At 46.1% G+C, this 21184-nt stretch overlaps 2 long non-coding RNA genes across 4 annotated transcripts in view; one reads left to right on the top strand and one right to left on the bottom strand.

Annotated features, from left to right (window-relative positions):
• LOC121290927 overlaps window positions 1–5289 on the top strand; it is a 32370-nt gene extending 27081 nt beyond the window's left edge. The window contains exon 3 of the long non-coding RNA XR_005945903.1: window positions 5038–5289. This is a non-coding gene — a long non-coding RNA (uncharacterized LOC121290927). The remainder of the gene's footprint in view (window positions 1–5037) is intronic.
• LOC121290926 overlaps window positions 1–21184 on the bottom strand; it is a 107308-nt gene that overhangs the window by 65795 nt on the left and 20329 nt on the right. For 2 of the 3 annotated variants that reach the window (XR_005945900.1, XR_005945901.1), the window contains exon 2: window positions 5817–5878. This is a non-coding gene — a long non-coding RNA (uncharacterized LOC121290926). Of the gene's footprint in view, window positions 1–5816; window positions 5879–9074; window positions 9204–21184 lie in introns of those variants that run through there. The other variant, XR_005945902.1, reaches the window with a different exon arrangement.

Raw genomic sequence — 21184 nt, 5'->3', positions numbered from 1 at the left:
TTACCTTTGTTTAACTTCAGAACACTAGTGTGGGATTCAAGTTTCTTGCTCTCAAGCTGAACTTGAAATTCTATCATGCTATGATCACTCTTCCCTAGAGGATCCTTTACTATGAGATCATTAATTAATCCCATTAATTAATTAATTAATTAATCATTCTCAACTGTTTACCACATTCTAGTTTTGCCAAACTGTAGGGGCTGCTCTATGACCTTATCCTTAAAAAATCCTTCTCAAAATCATCATCCTCATTGTCATCGTTATCATAATTCACCAGAAAATATTTTCTTCCCTCAGTTTCTGTCCCAGTAGGTAAGGAGAACATAAACTACAAATGGATGAGCATAACACTGTTGGGATTAAGTAGACAGCCTCTGGTTGTGACCCTATGAACCTGCCACCTATTCTGTCCCACCAGACTTGCTATCCCCCATGGCAACAGTATAGAGCCTCCACAGAAGCTCTGTGGCCTCTCCCACACAGGATTTCAGTTCTCTGATATGTGATATGAATATTTTGGGTATAACTGTTCACATTCGTACATGTGCCCCATTATAGACTAACTGTTGGTCATACTGATACAGTAATTCACCATTATTAGTGATTTGTAAATCAGTTTTGATTGCTGCTTTGCAAACCTGATTTTGAGGTGCCACTCAGTTTCTATTTTAAGCAAGAAAACTGATTGGATAAAAGGAGCGAAGAGTAAACTTGGGGAAGATACATAGGGCTAAGTATTTAGCTCAGCAGGTGGGAGTGCGCCCCACCCTCTTGGGTCTAAAATAACGTGCATTGACATCGGGGGAGCATTTCAATGTCAACGCGCAGTCAGGCAATATTTCGTTCAGCGAGCGCGTGGCAGAGATGGTAATGCGCCCACCAACAGTAAAACGGCCTGTTAAGGCCATTAAATTAGCAATTAAGTTGAATTTTTCGCTGCTTGTCCAACCTTACGGCTGGCGGAGAGGCGGAAAGGTCAAACGGCCTTTGCACTTGGAAACCTCACCCACGGGCGCGATGAGGTTTCCAAAGCAAATAAAAATAAAATAAAAACTATTCTTTTTAATGTAACTCTTCATCTCCCAAAGGCAGGCTCTGCACCTCAGGGAGTTTATGAAGGACAGACTCGCATGAAGTCTGTGCTTACCCCTCTCGCCCTCCTCCCCCCCCCCCCCCCCCCCCCCCCCCCCCCCAACCCACTGAGCGCTGCTGCGCACGCTTCATGCCTTAATCGGCCCGCCAGCATGAATTGCCTTCTGGCCCCGATCACGGGAGGCGATCGGCTTCCCGACCACCCCCGCCTGCCCCCTGCCCTGCCGGCCCGACAGGGGCAAAATTCTGCCCAGAAAATTCACTTGTTATTGTGTGTCACCTTAAATCCCTGGAAAATAAACAAGAGATGCAGTTTAACTAAATGGATCATTAAATAGTCAACAATGTGTAGGAGAGAGAGGGATAAACTTAGACATTCACATTTATTCCGTCTTATGAGTACGCAAAGTTAGATTTTCCTGAAGCCAATGATTCCACTCCAGTCCCACCAAGTATGTGAGATTCCCTGGAAGTTTGGCACTACTAAGCCCAATGCCCTGAACGACCTTATTCCATTTCCTTTGAGAATCAATTACGTACAATCTTAGATTTATAGGGAACCAGCCATTTAAATGTAAATAGCTACAAGAGGGGCAAGAACTCTTCTAACCTTTGGAAAGGCTGCACATAATAGAAAGCAAATCCATTGTAATGAAGTTAAATGGAATGCATGGCCATGGGGCAGAGTGGCACCAAACCCGCTGCTTGATGGCTTTAGAAATGCATGTGCTCCTGTACGATGTGGGTGAGAGGAGGGTTTTCCCTGTTTGGTATCCCAGACCACCCTTCCTGGAAGATAGCAGTGAGTTAAGCCTGGCAGAAATTGCAGCCCGGCTTGATGTTGTTGACAGTGCTTTCCGAACCTGAGCAGGCGGCAGGCTATTAAAACCTGGCAAGGTAAAGACTATCAAGTAGCTGGCACAAAATTATATGCCACAACATATTGCCAGTAAACCCATTCAACATGTGCTATTAACCTAATACATTAAAACAGCCTTACTGCCTTTTCTTGTACCTCATACAAATCCATATTTCAAAAGAGTACAAATGCAATCTGCAGCTGACATTTAAAAGCCTTGCCACAGTCACATTTCCTGCAGCTTTATACATCAAACCACCATAACACAAACCTAGCCATTTAATAACACCTAGAGTGAGCTTCAGCTTGGATAAGTAGCATCTGTACTTTGGGAAATCTACCACTGCAGTTACATTAAGACACCATGTCATGCTACTCAGAGCAAAAGGGTAAGAAGGTGTTGGGCATGCTGACAAATGCACCAGTTATTTGATATTTAGGTAAGGAGCTTATTTACCAATATTGTAGTGGTAGCTGGCGATGAACCAGAGATATAACACTTCAGTGATGACCTTGGCAACCATTGGCGGTTCCTTTTATTTTATAAGTTGGCTGCAGCTATCCCTGTGAATAGAAATATTTCCTGTCTAGCTGCATGCTGAAGCAGTTGTTTCCTGTCATTAGCAGATAGAATCATAGAATCATCCAGCACAGAAGGAGGCCATTTGGCTCATCATGCTTCTACAAACTCTGTGGGAAAGCTATCCAATTAGTCTCACTCCTCTGCTCTTGGTAGAAGTTATTGGCCAATTTGTGCTTCATGAAAATGGCATCTCTCCCTTAAATTTCACAGTGATTTTTGTTTTTATTCATTCATGGGATGCAGGCATCAGTAGCTAGGCCATCATTTATTGCCCATCCTAAGTTGCCCTTGAGAAGGTGGTGGTGAGCTGCCTTCTTGAACCACTGCAGCCATGTGGTGTAGGTACACCCACAGTGCTGTAAGGGAGGGAGTTTCAGGATTTTCACCTAGCAACAGTGAAAGAACACCAATATATTACCAAATCAGGATGGTAAGTGGCATGAAGGGGAACATCCAGGTGGTGGTGTTCCCATGTGTCTGCTGCCCTTGACCTGCGAGATGATAGCAGTTGTGGGTTTGGAAGGTATTATCTAAGGAGGATTGGTGAGTACCTGCAGTGCATTTTGTAGATGGTACACACTGCTGCCACTGTGTGTCAGTGGTGGAGGGAGTTAATGTTTGTGGATGGGGTGCCAATCAAGTGGGCTGTTTTGTCCTGCATGGTGTGAAGCTTATTGAGTGTTGTTGGAGTGGTACTCATCCAGGCAAGTGGAGAGTATTCCATCACACTCCTGACTTCTGCCTTGTAGATGGTGAACAGGCTTTGGGGAGTCTGGAGGTGAGTTACTCGCCACAGGATTCCTAGCACCCGACCTGCTCTTGTAGCCACAGTATTTATGTAGCTAATCTGGTTCAGTTTCTGGTCATTGGTAACCCCCAGGATAATGATAGTGGGGGATTCAGCAATGGTAATGCCATTGAATGTCAAGGGGAGATGGTTAGATTCTCTCTTGTTGGAGATGGTCATTGCCTGGCACTTGTGTGATGTGAATGTTACTTGCCACTTGTCAGCCCAAGCCTGGATAGTGTCTAGGTCTTGTTGCATTTGGACATGGACTGCTTCAGTATCTGAGGGGTCGCGAATGGTGCTGAACATTGTGCAATCATCAGCAAACATCCCCACTTCTGACCTTGTGATGGAAGGAAGGCCATTGATGAAACAGCTGAAGATGGTTGGGCCGAGGACACTACCCTGAGGAACTCCTATTGATGACCCCTTCCATTACTTCACTGATGATCGAGAGTTGTCTGATGGGACGGTAAATGGCTGGGTTGGATTTGTCCTGCTTTTTGTGTGCAGGATGTATCTGGACAATTTTCCACATAGCCGGGTAGATGCCAGTGTTGTAGCTCTACTGGAACAGCTTTGTTAGGGGTACAGTAAGTTCTGGAGCACAAATCTTCAGTACTATTGCCGGAATACTGTCAAGGCCCATAGTCTTTACAGTATCCAGGCATTCAGCCGTTTCTTGATACCACGAGGAGTAAATCCAATTGGCTGAAGACTGGCATCCGTGAATATGGGAACCTCTGGAGGAGACCGAAATGGATCATCCACTCGGCACTTCTGGCTGAAGATTGTTGCAAATGCTTTAGCCTTATCTTTTGCACTGACATGCTGGGCTCCTCCATCATTGAGAATGGGGATATTTGTGGAGCCTCGTCCTCCAGATTATCAAGAATTTGCTGCATTTGAATATAAATTGCCTGTTCAACTCACCACAGAAAGTTGTCGAGCAATTAACAGCGTAAGTACTCTTTTAATGAAATAACAATTGTTAGTGACTGCCAACTAACCTCTATTGTCTAGAAAGTGAAGAATTAAAAAGAAGTACCTTCATTTCTTTAGGTTGTGAATTGTTGTTAGAGTTTTTAAAAAATGTCAGATTTTCAATTTTCTATTTTTTTGTATTACTTTTGCTACAAATCTGAGGTTTATAACATTGTTATACTTTGGGACCATGGTTTTAGATTTAGGGTAAATGAAGGAGCGGGGGCATATTACCTGTTCTGGAGTCTGCCTGACAGTAAGCCTTTGTGGTTTGCTTGTTAGAGATCAAAGGAAGCTCAGATTGTTTCACTGAGAAGAAGGTACATGATACTTACAGTTGGAGACAATGGCTGCAGTCCCTGAGTATACCATGAGTTGACCCTGTGTCTCCCAGAGTCCAAGGAATGTGCTACAGGTATCAAGTTGTAAACACTTATGCTGTAAACTATCAATTTGCTTCAAAGATGAAAGGAAGTTGGATCAACGATAACAATTAGTATTTTTACATGTATAGAAGGTTAATGTGTTTCCCATTGCCATGGGGAAAAGGGTAGAGAAAGCCACTTTGAGATTAGGTTACAGGCTTCCCTATATATCCATGAATATCACAGATGGAAAGCAGCTTTGTTTAGTGTTTTCTGCAGTTATCTGAGAGGTATAGAGCAAGAGGTAGAAACAGCTAGAACTGCAACTTAAGCAGAGAAAATGTTGACTCTATCCTTCACCACACAGAATATGAATGGGAGCTCACGCTCAGACTGAAGACTGAGTTCATGAGGATTTAAAGGAAGCTGGAAGATTCACCTAGCTTGGAGCTAGAAGAATGGATCTACAGTGTGACCCTCACAGGGAGAGGCAGTTCTTGGATTATTATTTATCTGTTCTGGAAAGTAAAAGGGAAGCAAGCCATCGGGAGCTGAGAGTAATTTTAGACTGTTTCCTGGAGGATGAAGTGTCCACTTAAGGGACGGTGTAACATATTAACATAGCAGGAGATTTTCAGTCATGCTAAAAGTTAATTGGGGAATTTCTTTTCCATACTTTAAATTATAAGTTGTCTTCAAAAAGAAAACAGTGTTTAGTCAATAGTGTTTTTTTAGTCTCTTGCAACAGTTGTTGTATTATGGGTTTGTTTGATGTCTCAATGATGAGATCTTGAGACTTGCATGTTTTAACATGAACCACCTATTGTTAAGCTTTAACTATGTACAGATCCCAGTTAATGGCATGCATGGTGCTCCTACCAACTGTCACCAGCTGCTTCTAAAATGTTCTTTCTGAGCCTAATACCATGTAACTCTATACATCATACAGTGGGCAGTCACAAGTTAACCCTTGCTCTGCCGAGTACCTTTACATCACAATGGCATGCAGGCACATGCAACATCACACAACAACTGTAAACATTTAAAATATGAAAACTTGACATGTCATTCTTTCAGCTGTTACATACATATACAAACACACACACAAAACCATTGTTTTCCTGGCACATAACACTTTTGTCTCACCTTCAGCAAGTGTGTCATCGACAGATTGATGAACTTCAGGACTTCTGCAATTTTGTGAAGCTCTTTGGTAAAAAAAAATAAGCAAGTTACCTCCAGACAGCTTCTGGAATGTATAACATGACACTTTGTAAACAGTTGTATACAGCAGTGTAAAATAAAATGATTAATTTTCCTAAAAACAAATATATCCTGCCTAGCTGTTAATGAAGTGTAGTAAATAATGCGAAGACAGCTGCAGAGAATGTGGTCACAATCTCACCATATGCAGCAAACAGAGATTTACCCTGCAGGCAATATTTATTATACTTCAGTTGCTGCAAGACAGGTCGTCTTTGAAATTTGGAAAATGAATTATTTGCTTTGCTCTGTTGTTTATAGTTATTTACTTTGTATTACTGTTTGATTAGAAAATGGGGGTTAAATAATATAACCCTTAAAAATGGATGCCAGGGTCATAATGCACAATTAACCCACACCAGTTAATTGAAATGCAGGCAGGATGCCAATTTTATATTGGCTGCATGTTATCATGATTTCTGTGTGCAGTCGGTGCACCCCTCACTGTTCTTTGGCTGGACACATCACCATGGGGCCCAATATCATGAGCGCCTAGCACTATTTAATGCGAGCCTGCACCTGTTAAAGGGGAGTTGCATTTTGGATGCCGGGGGTGTTGAGAACTTTGGGAAGAGTATACTGTCCAGTGATCAACAATGGCTGGCCATGCACTGGAGATCTTCGTTGAAGAGGTGGAATGGAGGACAGTGTCCTGTACCCTCAAGGCGAAGGAGGAACTCCAGGCATTTGCTCAGATGTCAATGGCAAGAGACAGTGGTGGAGGACAGTGCCAGGGGTCTAGCTCCAAGAACATTGATGCAGTGTACAGACAAGCTTAATGACCTCACACAAGTGGTCAAGGCCCATGAATGCATCTTTAAATGGGATATCCCACCATCTGCACCACCAGCCACAGCCACTGGTCAATGCACCACATCCACATTACTCACCGACCAACGAACTCTATTATTCAGGATGTAACCTAATATTCATTGCTTCACCCGGTCCTCAAACACTTAGCACTGCTGCAAGCCTCACACCCACATTTCACAGCTTACACATAAAGGCAACTACTCAACCATGAGAGCCACAACACCCACACTCACTCACACCCTTCTCTCTCTCTTGCAGGGCAAGGTGGTGCTCAACTGGAGGCAGCAAGAGCTAAGCAGAGGGGGAGAGACCAACCTGCACATTTGAACCCCCATGAAGGAGACAGCATGGAAGAGACAGCCATTGCTGAGGGTACCTCGTGGGCTGAAGAAATGAAGGATGGAGGTTCCCACATACCTAATCCTTCTCTCCTCCATCCCACAATCTCTTCTGACTGAGAAGTTTCTGTTGGTATGAAATTACATTTCTTACTTTCTTCCCTCCCCTTACAACAATTCTCCCATTGTCCCTGTTTCCATTCAGGTAGCAAAAATGTGCAACCTGCCTAGGCAGTGCAAAAAGACAATAAAGATGTAGGAACACCGTCACTCAATTTCACAATTGCAGCCACCATCTCACATGCTGACAGTATGGGCAGGATTTTTCGTTCAGTAGGCGGGCACACCCCTGACCCGCCCGAATGTGAAATGACACGTGTTGACATCAGCCGAGCGCGTCAATGTCAACGCACACTCTTGTGATATTTCGCTAGGCAGGTGTGCAAGGGAGACAGAGGCGCGCCTGCCATTAACTAAGAGGCCAGTTAAGGTCCTGGACGCACCAATTGTCTCCGTGTTTACATAGTCTGTGCGAATTTTCGGCCATTGCACGAACAAAACAGGCAGACGGGCAGGCCACAATTTGCAAAAGCTCGTCCATGAGCTGGATAAGAAAGGTCAGCAGCATTGTCAGTGTGAGTAATGAGGAGTTTTGGAGATTGTGGGCTGCTTGTTGTTTATTTGAACTGGACAGCTTCATCTTGCTTCAGAGCTGCATTCTGAGCATTTCAAGGCTTTATTTCAGGTCTCATTGGTGTCTTCCAGGCCCCTGAAGGATTCAGTGATGTGGGCCCTTTCAGGTATCTGACAGCCTTCCCTTACCCTGGGAATGGGGATTGTGGTCTCCGCTGGTGGCACCTTCTCCTCTGAGGAGGAGGAGAGGGGCAGAAGGGAGAGGAGGCCATGCGTCCCTGTGCAGCTTCCTGGGGAGTGACCTGTGGGAAGAGAGGCACAGGCACAAAGTGGGGGGGCAGGGCCAGCTGGCAGTCCAAGGTGGAAGGGGCCACACAAGATGGTACTATCCTGCTGCCAGGGTTTACAGGTGGCGATGCAGCTACCTCAATACATCCAAGGTGCAATCCCAAAGGAGGCTCCGCCTCTCACGGGAGACAGTGACCTCCATTTGTCAGTGGATGGGCCCTGAGATCAGGGTGGGTGGACACCCCATGCCAGTGGGTCCGAAGGTCACAGTGACCCTCAACCTCTATGCCCCTGGCTCTTTCCAGGGCTCAGTGGGAGTGTGGGGTGTCCCAACCAGCTGTCCACACTTGTGTCAAGCTGGTGACAGAAGTTCTGTTCAGGTGTGCATTGACTTTCATTCATTACTGTACAGACGAGTAGAGCCAGGCAGAGTGAGCCAGAGGCTTTGCAGTGATTGCTGGCTTCCCCCGTGTCCAGGGTGCTATAGACTGTACACATGTGGCCATCAAGGCGCCAGCAGGTGAGCCCGGTGCCTTCATCAACAGGAAGGGCTTCCACTCCATGAACGTGCAGATAGTGTGTGACCACAGGATGCTGATTCTACAAGTCTGTGCAAGGTACCCAGGCAGCTCCTACGGCTCCTACATCCTAAGACACTCCCAGGTGCCGGGGCTCTTCAGTGCTCCAGCCCGGCTGGATGGTTGGCTGCTGGGTGACAAGGGCTATCCCCTCAGAAGGTGGCTCATGACCCTTCTCCGCCATCCAAGAACAGAAGCTGAGCAGCAGTACAATAGGAACCACGTCTCCACAAGGGCTGTGTTGGAGAGAACCATAGATCTTCTCAAGATGCGCTTTTAATGCCTGGCCCATTCAGGAGGTGCACTGCAACACCCCCCAGAGCGCGTGTCACTGATGGTGGTTGCATGCTGCACTCTCCACAATCTGGGCAAGGGGTGACGCAGTGGAGGAAGAGGATGTTGATGCAGCTGTGCAGGTAACAGACGATGAGTCCAGTAGTGAGTCCGAGGATAAGCACGGTGAGGAGAACGCTGGGGGCATGGACACTGACCTGTGTAACCTCCAGGAAGACAGGGACATACGGGACGCTTTGATCCAATGCTCCTTCAGCTAGGCTGCCAAATAAGAACCACCACCACATGAGAGAGCTGCAGGCTCCATACTCGATCCCAGAGAGGACCATTTCCTTGGACACCAACATACACCCTGTGCCTGTGCAATAAAGGTTCAGGAGACACACGTTCATCATTACATAATGGCTAACCCTGCACCTACAGAACAAATGAAGCAAACAGAGGCCAATAGCACAAAATAAAATCTCATTTAATTGTGCATATGAAGCAGAGCTGAAATGAACATAAACTGGTGTCCTTAATCACACCATTAAATGAGATAAAACCAAGCGGGGGAACAAAATATCATCCGTGATAAGGCCGTTTTGTGCTTAAGGTGCTTTACATTTACATTCACGGGTGCTCCTGCCTCACTGGCACCGACATTGGAGACAGCTGCTCACTCCGCTGTCTCGTTGTCTTTGATGACCTTGGTGGTCATCCTCTGGCCCATGGAGCCTGTGCTGACCCCGCCTGGGAGGGAGTGGCCAGCACCACAGCTGGCACCTCCCCATTCATCGCAGCCTCAACAGATGCAACAGTCACTGGCAGAGGGGCAGAGGAGCTACTGGTGTCATCCGGAGCTGTGGGCTGAGTGGAGCCCACAGAGATGACAGGCAGCTCATGCGCCAACATGAGGTTGCTCTGGACCTCCCTGCTCACAACTGATGGATGGGCAACTAACCAGGTTACTGGGTGCCCAATCCATCTCCCAAGCAGAAACTGACCAGCTGAGGCCATTGCCTGTGAGGGCTTGCAGGTCCCAGTGCATCCCCAGAGACCCCTGATTGTGTCCCTGGAGTAGCCTCCCCATGAGAGTCACCACTCTCTCCATGGAGGAGGCATTGTGCTCGACCATAAGGGTCAACACAGTGGTCATGCTCCACAGGGACTCCTCCATCACTGGAACCATGGCACACATTCCCTCAGGTATCTCCATCAGATCCTCCCGCACACCCTGCTGGACTTCCAGCATCTGCTGCCTAATGGACGACTCCAGAGGCTCATCATCAGCCTTTGACTGAGCATCGTCCTGGTCTCCAGCAGTCCTCAGACTGCCGGTGCCCTGGGAACTCTCTGCCTCTGCCTGGACCTTAAGCGAGTGTGAAATGCCCTCACCAATGTGCATCGAGATACTAGACGACGATCTTATGCCTACCGAGGTGCTAGTATCTGCGCCTGCTTGACAGAGAGGGTGTGCCGCAGGTGCGTGTTGAGCATGGTGGTCCTCCGGGGTCAGGGGTGGGTCTCAGGGTCCTCATGGTGAGCGCCTGCTGGTGAGCCTAAAAGGAAGAAGAAGGACATGTCATTAGCTTAAGTCGTGACACTGTCATTGTGCATGTCAGGCACTCTGGTGAGACAATAAATGTCTGCATTATAGTGCCCTTGTCTTTCCACTATCAATGGTGACTCCAGTTTCAAGGCTCACATTAATATAGAGATAAAACTACAATGGTTTAAACAGCCAACATTCTCACCTCAGTGCGTTGCACTCTTACCTTCTTCTGGCACCCCAGCCTCAGCGTGACTGGGTGACCGAGGTGCATGGCGCCTCTCGAGCTCCAGTGCCTCCTGTTCATAGCGCGTCAAGATTGGGAGCTGTGGGAGTCTCCCGCCAGTCTGTGACCTCTCAATGTTGTTATAGGATGTCTTCCCTGAAAGGATAGGGGAGCATTGATTAGTCCACTCTATAACTGCACGGCCATTGTAGCCTGGCCAACCCCAGCTGAGGAGCACCTGGCAGGGCTCAGCCAATCCGTGGCCCTTGAGCCACAAAGGACCCAGTCCAAGCAGCCAGGGCTCACCTTCTTGGCCAGCTCCAGCGTCATTGACAGTTGCCACTCACACCCTGACACCCCTCAGGTCCACGGTGGAGGGGAGGGGGTGGCCGGTTGTTAACTGTTCTGCACACTGACCCATGCCAACACGGTACTCACTCTGCCCCATCGCAGGAAATCATTGAAGTGCTTCCGGCACTGCACCCGTGGGCACCTCACCGCATCGTGGCTGCGCACCCTGGGTGCCACCTCCTCCCAGGCCTTTTTGGTGAGGAGCGGGGGCCTCCTCCTCCTGGCTCTGAGGACAAGGGTTTCCGTCCTGGTTGCCACCTCCTCCAGGAGGGTAGCGAGGCACTCATCAGGGAAACGCGGAGCCAATGGACCCACTGACCTGCCCTCCCACCTGCCATGTTGAATCAGACTGGAACCCATCTTCACTTCAGTGTCCTTCCATAGCAGCCTTCCAGAGGCTGCCTGGGCCGCTTCTGAATCGGCCACTGGGTTGCCATTGGACCTGGTGGACATCATGCCCCCCGCCCCTTCTCAGACCTTCCCCAGCCACCTTTCACTCTGGGAGGACCTTAATTGGCCCATCAGCGTGAAATCGCGGTGCCATGCCGATCGCGGATGACGGTCGGCTTCTTGACCACCCCCGCCCACTCCCACCAAGCCCACCCGACAAGGGCAAAATTCTGCCCTATGCGTTAAATCTTACCACCTTAGTGCCTGCAGAACAGCGGGGCTATTTTCAAGTCTGCAACCTAAACCTCTGATTGGTGTGCCTGGCAGCCGCTCTTGACCAATTGTCATCCCACCTTTAGCCTTTGCAACCAATCAGGGAGGGCAGGAGGGATGATGCATCCATTCTGTTGAAAGAAACATTTCTAATTGAAAGGAGCATGGCTAGAGAAAGAAAAACTCACCAGTACCTGGAATTGTGAGGCTGCAGTAACCACAGGATTGGAGAGGAGAGCTGAGAAGGCTGCTCTCCGGGTCTCTCACTCTTACCTGGAGGGCCTGTTGAAAGATCTGGGAGGCTGAAATAAGGTGAGCTCTACAAAGGACGAGAGGAAGAGGATGGACAAACCCTCCAGCCAGACAGCTCTGGGTTAAGGTGTCCGAGCAAGTCATGAGCAGAAGTGTGGTCACTCTGACCTGGAGACGGTGCACCAAGAGCATCAAGGACTTTAAGAGGACATGACAGGTGAGTGGTGCAAAACTTCCAGGTGCAGAGCCTCACACTCTGACATGCCCAGTATTCTCCTGAAAGGCATGACTCAGGTCAACACACATTGCAACTCAGCTCATTCCTCTCCCTGCAGATACCTCACCTCCCTGTCTGAGCAGTCAGCACTCACACTCAGGCAATCTCCCTCTTGTACTCTTGCCAGCACTTATCAGATGAGAGAGCAGATGAGCAGGGCCATGAGAAGGAGGAAGCAGAGGAAAAGGAGGCAGAGGGAGAAGAGGAGGCAGCAGAGGATGAAGGGGAAAGGGGACTGCTAACAAGACTGGTCCTTTCTGCCAAAGCTCTACATAAAATAATTAATTAGCAAGATAGGTAACCTCAGCCTCATTCATCATACAATCTTTGCCTTTCCTCTGTCACTGACCACCACATCATCTTCTTTTCGAGAAAGGCTGGGGGGAATAGTTTATAGACCCCCTACAGTGGTTATACCATTGGACAGAGCACTGAGCAAGAAATAACTGGAGTTTGTAACAAATGCAATGTCACAATTGTGGGGTCTTTAATCTTCATATAGACTGGACAAACAAAATTGGCAAAGGTAACATGGCCCAGAGTTTTCAGCTCGGCAGGTGGGTGCTATTTGTGGGGCTGGGAGCAGTCAGGAAACGGACCGCTGACTGCAATCAGCCTCTGACCGCGATTTCACGCTGGGCTGGCCAATTAGCAGAGCCACCAGCATGAAACATGTGCTGAAAGGCTCAGTGCTGCTGGGGTGGGGACAGGAGGAGGGCGGGCGATAACACAGGCACGGGCGCGGGGGAGCACTGAGAGAAAGCTCCCTGAAGACAGAGAGCCGCCTCAGAGAGCTACAGACCCAAAAACCATGAGGAAAAACATGTCCAACCATCATAATCAGGCACCTGAACATATAGATGGCAAAAATGCCGTCCACAGATTTTTATTTTTATTTAATAATGGAAACCCCCATCCCACCCTTGGATGAGGTTTCATGGAAAATGCAAAGTCCGCCTGGCCGATTCCCCGGTCTGCCAACTGTAAGGTTGGATGGGCTATGTAAAATGTCAGGCAATTGCGCTGTTAATGGGCTTAATTCCCTCTTAAATGTCGGCGGGCGCTCTTCCGGATTTTGCGCACGCTCGGCTGATCGAAATATCGCACAAGCGCAGGATGACATCGGGATGCTCACCCAACATCATCTCGTGCGATTTCACGCCCGATTGGGTCAGGCGCCCGATTAGTATAAAACTCAGCCCGTGGAAAATGAGTATGTAGGATGCTTTGGTGATAGTTCCCTCAAATAATGCACTGTGGAATCAACTAGGGGCAAAGCTATTTTAGATCCAACATTGTATAATGAGGCAGAGTTATAGTACTTCTGGGAAAAGTGGCCATAATACATTTGAATTCTAAATTAAGTTTGAGAGCGATATACTTGAATCTGAAACAAAAATCTTAAACAAATTCTATTACATAGATATGAGGGGAGAGAGCTGGCTAAAGTGGGTTGCATAAATTGACTCAAAGGTCTGGCAGCAAAGAAACAGCAGGAAACATTTAAAGAAACAATTCAAAATGTTCAGTAGAGATGCATTCCATTACAACACAAAAGCTCAGCGAGAAAGATCCATCCATGGCTTACGAAGGAAGTGAGGATAGTATTAGATTAAAAGGATAGGTTTATGATGCTGAAAAGATAGTTAGCCTGAGGATTGGGAGAATTTTGGAAGCCAGCAAAGGGCGTCTAAAAAGTTGATCAAAAGGAGAAAAATAGAATGAGTAAACTAGCCAGCAATATAAAAAAACAGATTATGAGAGCTTTTACAAGTATATAAAAAGAGCATCTGAAGTAGCTACATTGGCTCCTTAGAGGCAGAGACAGGAGAAAATATCCTGGGGAATGGCAGACATTGAAGAAATGTTCTGCATCTGTCTTCACAGTAAAGGATACAAATTACACACTAGAAGTAAATGGTAATCATTATGGTAATGGAACTTAAAGTAAATGATACCAGCAGAGAAAAAGTATCAGAAAAACTTAAGGGGCTAAAAGCCAATAAATCCGCAGGATCTGCCTACATCCTAGTGTTTTTAAAGTGGCAGCTGCAGAGATAGCAGATGCAGTGATTATGATTTTCTAAAATTCCCTAGATTCTAAAACAGTCCCAGTGGATTGGAAGCTAGCAAATGTAACACCTCTATTCAAGAAAGGAGGGAGAGAGAAAATAGGGCACTAATAGGCACGTAAGTGGCATTGAGGCCACAATGTGATCAGCTATGATCTTATTGCATGGCAGAGCAGGCTCGAGGGGCCAAATGGCCTACTTCTGCTCCTAATTCTTATGTTCCTATGTTAGTCCAGTTAGTCTGACGTCAGTCATTGATAAAATGTTGGAATCTATTATTAAGAAAGCGTTAACAATGCACTTAGAAAATCATAGTTTGATCAGTGCTGTAGGATTCCTCCAGAGTGGACCAGGCAGTGAAATCATTGAAAACAAAAACAGAATTACCTGGAAAAACTCAGCAGGTCTGGCAGCATCGGCGGAGAAGAAAAGAGTTGACGTTTCGAGTCCTCATGACCCTTCGACAGAACTGTTCTGTCGAAGGGTCATGAGGACTCGAAACGTCAACTCTTTTCTTCTCCGCCAATGCTGCCAGACCTGCTGAGTTTTTCCAGGTAATTCTGTTTTTGTTTTGGATTTCCAGCATCCGCAGTTTTTTTGTTTTTATCTCAGTGAAATCATTGCTTCAGCATGCCAATGGTCTGCTTTATTAGATTTCCAAGGCAGCATGGCTCTCGTTATGTGCGCATAGCCTGTGAGCTGGAGTTATCAAACATGTTGACGCTGGATGACCCTTGTCATCCTTTGGTTTACCATGGTAGTTAAAATACAACTGGCACAGAGGAGTGTGGCAGAATGAACACAGTGTGATTGCTGCCAGAATATCAGACACTGAGTTGATGATCTGCTGACTGTGGTCACACACCAGCTGCACATTGAGGGAGTGAAACCCCTTTCAGTCCAGGTACATAGCAAAGCTGACAAGAGGAGCCTGCAAGGCAATATGTGAGTACCCTGGCACTATGCATGCTGCAATCCTTGTAACCCTTGTAAACACTCATTCTCACTCCACCTGCTTCTCTCTGGCAAAAATGAATGAGGCGAAGTTATCTCTCTTTGCATGGAGTGTTTCTGTGCACTGCCAACTGAGAGACATTGCTTCTATCTCCAAAATTAGCTTGGAAAGAGCCAGGCACATAGAAGTTCAAAGCCAGAGTCACCTTGACAGCCACATTCAGTGCAAGGCTTGTCCTGCTCTGAGGTTAGAGTTGTGGTAGCAGCAATTGGCAGAGTTCAGTGACAGCCTCGATAGTGAAGCTCTGACATCTCAAGCATTTTTTGGATCTGAATTTCAAGCATGAGATTTTCTCCTTAATCAGCCCTCTGGAGATGGCCTTCTGCTGATACCTCTCTTCCTTTCCTCCTCCTCCCTCTACCAGCAGCTTATCCTGCTCTTCATGCCCTCTGCACACTCTCCCAGCCATGCCCAATGCTAAATGGAAGTCCTACTAGTCCACCCATGTGTGGAAGCATTAGTTTGTACAGAAGGCTTAAATCAGCAAATAAGAAGTACTTTGGCATTTCCCACACGTTCCCTGCAGGATTTTGAAACTTTAACCCAATTATAGAACGCAATTAAGCCATGCAGAATTGCAACAACAGCCAGATGGAATAAACCAACTTCTAATCTGTATGTAGTTCATGATTCCATTAAATAATGCTAATGAGGCTTCTTCATAACAATCTCTGAGAGGTTGAGATTTTTTTTATTCATTCACAGGATGTGGGCTCCACTGACTGGGCCAGCATTTATTGCCCATCCCTCATTTACCCTTCAGAAGGTGGTGGTGAGCTGCCTCCTTGAACCCCTGCTGTTGGTGCACCCACAGTGCTATTAGGAAGGGAGTTCCAGGATTTTGACCCAGCAACAGTGAAGGAATGGCAGTATATTTCTAAGTCAGGATGGTGAGTGGCTTGGAGGGGATCTTCCAGGTGATGGTGTTCCCACCTATCTGCTGCCCTTGTCCTTCTAGATGGTAGTGGTCATGGGTTTGGAAGGTGCTGTCTAAGGAGCCTTGCATCTGGAGGGCATAGTCTGGAGCATGGCAGCATTGATGTCAAATTTATTGACGTTATGCCCTGCCTGCTCTACGTGCTGTTGGCACTTGTCAGCTCCGTGTGCAAGCACCTTTATGAAGATGGCATCCAGCATACTTCATGTCAGTAAGTGTGCGCATGCAGCACAGGTGCCATTTTTGATGATTAAGAGGCCTCAAAGTCCAAAAATTGGACTTTATAGAATCCAATGTTGCCCTTAATGCCTGAGTTTGATATTGCTGTAAGCCATCTCCTGCATAACCAAACACTGCACTATGCTGGTTCAGTTGGTTACTTGCATGAGCTACAATGATTGAATTTGAAGAGCCAGAGCCTCTGGCGATTTCACTTTTTTTCTTGCAAATTTCTTTCCAAGACATAACATCAGCAGAACAATTTGGAACAGTCAGAGATTGACTTGACACCAATGATAATGAGCCAATCATACCTTCGAGCCAATGAGGCCTGATTTTAAAAGCAAAAAAACTGCGGATGCTGGAAATCCAAAACAAAAACAGAAACAGAAATACATGGAAAAACTCAGCAGGTCTGGCAGCATCGGTGGAGAAGAGCACAGTTGACGTTTTGAGTCCTCATGACCCTTCAACAGAACTAAGTAAAAATAGGAAAGGGGTGAAATATAAGCTGGTTTAAGAGTGGTGGGGGGGCGGGGTTTGTTGGGACAATGAGCCAATAATAGGTGGAGATAACCAAAAGATGTCACAGACAAAAGGACAAAGAGGTGTTGAAGGTGGTGATATTATCTAAAGGAATGTGCTAATTAACAGTGGAAAGCAGGACAGATAAGGTACAGGTAGCTCTAGTGGGGGTGGGGGGGATAATAAAAGTGCTAAAAGGTAGAGATAAACAATGGGTGGAAGTACATTTAAAAATAATGGAAATAGGTGGGAAAAGAAAAATCTATATAAATTATTGGAAAAAACAAAAAGGAGGGAGAAGAAATGGAAAGGGGGTAGGGATGGAGGAGAGAGTTCACGATCTAATATTGTTGAATTCAATATTCAGTCCGGAAGGCTGTAAAGTGCCTAGTTGGAAGATGAGGTGCTGTTCCTCCAGTTTGCGTTGAGCTTCACTGGAACAATGCAGCAGGTCAAGGATGGACATGTGGGCAAGAGAGCAGGGTGGACTGTTGAAATGGCAAGCGACAGGGAGGTCTGGGTAATGCTTGCCGACAGATGGAAGGTGTTCTGCAAAGCGGTCACCCAGTCTGCATTTGGTCTCACCAATGTAGAGGAAACCGCATTGGGAGCAACAAATGCAGTAGACTAAATTGAGGGAGATGCAAGTGAAATGCTGCTTCACTTGAAATAAGTGTTTGGACCCTTGGACAGTGAGGAGAGAGGAAGTGAAATGGTAAGTGTTGCATCTTCTGCGGTTGCATGGGAAGGTGCCGTGGGAGGGGGTTGAGGAGTAGGGGGTGACGGAGGAGTGGACCAGGGTGTCACGGAGGGAACAATGCCTATGGAATGCCGCCACAGGGGGTGAAGGGAAGATGTGTTTGGTGGTGGCATCATGCTGGAGTTGGCGGAAATGGCGGAGGATGATCCTTTGAATGCGGAGGCTGGTGGGGTGATAAGTGAGGACAAGGGGGACCCTATCATGTTTCTGGGAGGGAGGAGAATGCGTGAGGGTGGATGCGTGGGAGATGGGCCAGACACGGTTGAGGGCCCTGTCAACGACCGTGGGTGGAAAACCTCGGTTAAGGAAGAAGGAGGACATGTCAGAGGAACTGTTTTTCTTTTCCCACCTATTTCCATTATTTTTAAATGTATTTCCACTCATTGTTTATCTCTACCTTTTAGCACTTTTAGTATTCCTCCAACCCCAATAGAGCTATCTGTACCTTATCTGTCCTGCTTTCCACTGTTAATTAGCACATTCCTTTAAATAATATCACCAACTTCAACACCTCTTTGTCCTTTTGTCTGTGACTTCTTTTGGTTATCTCCTATTACTGGCTACTTGTCCCAACAACCACCTCCCCTTAAACCAGCTTATATTTCACCCCTTTCCTATTTTTACTTAGTTCTGTTGAAGGGTCATGAGGACTCGAAACATCAACTGTGCTCTTCTCCACCGATGCTGCCAGACCTGCTGAGTTTTTCCTCTGTGTAGGTGGAGAGGTTTTGAATGGGTTAAAATCTCATCCTCAGAATGTTTTAGTGGTTAGCTTCACAAGGAAAGGAAACTTTGATTTGTTTGGAAGTGACAAATACTGACTGAGAGATCATGAGCAAAGAATGACTCACGACTCCTTTGCTCTCCTGACGAATTAATATAACTTTTGCGATCTGTGTGACTTTCAAATAGTATGCTGAGGAGAACTGCTGGTTGAATTATTTATTCATAAGAATATAAGGATTTAAAAGTGTTAATTTCTCTGCAATGGATCTAAAGCATCAATCTGTACACTTCAGAGTGCTGAGATAGCACTGATAAGCACATTTTAAATAAAAAGCTGCTGATGAATAAGATTTCTAATCAGTTGAATTGATATTGGCCATCTTCCTACGATTGCTATTTAAATGCTCTTCAAAAGGATTTCATTTGAACATTTAACATCCTCACCACTAATATTAAAGTGTGATTTCAACTCCATCAGAGGCAACGTATACTAGTTCCATCATTGGGAAGGGCCTGAGGCTATTCCAAATCAGTTTATCCTTTTATTACCACCACTAATTGTTATTTCAAGTGTGGAGGAAATTAGCGGTAATGTCTGGAGGCTGAAAGAATTGAAATGCCCTTTACACCATCTAATAACAACAAAATGAGTGCTAAAAGTTTTAAAGTAGGTTTTGTAGTTCTGCATGTTAATTTAAATTAATACAATTTAGCGCAGCTTTGCAGGTCTAAATACTAAAAATTCTCCAAATTCCACTCAGGCTGAAGGGATGAGGTGGATTTCCGTGGGGGTTATGCTCCACTAGTCATCTGTAACTTCAGCCAAAGATCCCCGGAAACCCTGGGAAAAATGATACAAATGGCCATTTTGCCATTTTTCGGGGTTTCGTCAGTGTGGCTGAATGAGTGAGAGATAGCCTGCAGAAACTCCCCATCTTCTGGCTGTAAATCCGACAGCCATTGTGTTTTAGGTTTCTTAACCAGTTCTGAGTGTGGGTGTGTCTACAACAGAAAGAAACTTCACAAGAATTGGACACTGCCACAAGATTGGCATTATCACTTGGAGAAGCATTGTAGCAGATAGAAGATGTAAAACTGACGAGTTTTTCATATGTCGGGACTGACACATATCATTATTGCAATGTCGGGAGAGCTTTACTCTGTATTTGAGTGACACCAGACCTGGGAGTGCTCGATGTTGAGCGCTGGTACCGGGGATTGGAGAAACCCTCATTGCCCAACATTAACATCCATCACATTTATGAGCATAAAGCTCTTTACTTATACATAAAGCAATCGACTTAAGAACCTCATTTGATGTGTTTTTCTTCTTTGGAGATTTGGCGTTCTTCATGATTAGAAGTGCTGGAGAATGATTTCTTTATATCCAGCTCAGGCATTGCTTTGTGGAGCTCCCCTAACTCTCTCCTAGCTTTAGACCTGATCCAAATCTAAAGAAGGGACCTTACTGAAATTTGTACATAAGAAAATTCCAGCAGACACTATTTTCATGTACTAGAAAGCAAACACTAATGTGGCCACTTTAACCAAATTGCTAACCCATTGATATGGTGAGTAACTGAGCCAATTGAACAAAACTTGGAAATAGCAAAAGATCGGAAAAGGAAAGATTCAGAAACTTCCATATGAATTAGAAATGCATTGTGTAAGGGTGCCCTCCTGGTGAGCCATTCAGGGTTGAGGAGATAAAAACAAAAAAACTGTGGATGCTGGAAATCCAAAACAAAAACAAAAACAGAATTACCTGGAAAAACTCAGCAGGTCTGGCAGCATCAGCGGAGAAGAAAAGAGTTGACGTTTCGAGTCCTCATGACCCTTCGACAGAACTTGAGGAGGGCCATTTGAATGGAAATTGTTGATCAACCCTACAAGATTTGTTTGGCAAAAGCAAAATGCCCTGTTACTTCACAACAGATGAAGTTTTTAAAGAAAGGGTGAGCAGTGCTTTTCCTGGTACATCAAATGCTAGAAACCTAAGGTACAGAAGGAGGCCTTTTGGCCCATTGTGTCTGTGCCAGCAATGGATGAAAGAACAGTTGTGCTTAGTCCCACATATCCAATATTTTACTCATAACTCATCATGCTCAAGTACATGCTCCCTTTTAAAATCATTTATTCTGCCACTATGTTTTCATGTTTCCAAATCCTGACAATTCTCTGAGTGAAAACATTTCCCTATGATTTTTAACCTCAGTCACTTTTCCAGAACCACATCATCCAATTCAGGGTCGCAGGGAGTCAGCGCCTATCCCAACAGGCAATGGGAACTAGGCAGGGTGCACCCAGAATAGGACGCCAGCCCATCACAGGGCACACGCTCACACACACACACACACACACACACACTGAGGAATAATTTACCGTAGCCTATCCAGCTAACCAGCACATCCTTGGACAGTGGGAGGAAACCAGAGCACCCACCGGAAACCCACGCCGACACGGGGAGAACGTGCAAACTGCACACAGACAGATACCCGAGGTCGGGATCAGTCCCTGGAGCTGTGAGGGAGCAGCACAAACCGCTGGGCCACCTTGATTTTAAATCTATCACCTTTAATTATTGACTCGCTTTTCTGAGGGAATAATTTATCTCTATTTCCTCTAACAAAACATTGCACCTTGAAAATCTCCATGAAGTCACCTCTTAACCTTCTCTGTTCCAAGGAAGAACAATCCAAATTTTTCCGACATCTCATAACTCAACGTCCTCATCCTTGGGAAGATCCTGGTAA

Source organism: Carcharodon carcharias, chromosome 18, assembly GCF_017639515.1.
Source record: "Carcharodon carcharias isolate sCarCar2 chromosome 18, sCarCar2.pri, whole genome shotgun sequence".
In the NCBI taxonomy this organism is placed as follows: Eukaryota; Metazoa; Chordata; class Chondrichthyes; order Lamniformes; family Lamnidae; genus Carcharodon; species Carcharodon carcharias.
The sequence above is the reverse complement of the archived record's forward strand: the minus strand, read 5'-3'. Positions and strand labels throughout refer to the sequence as shown.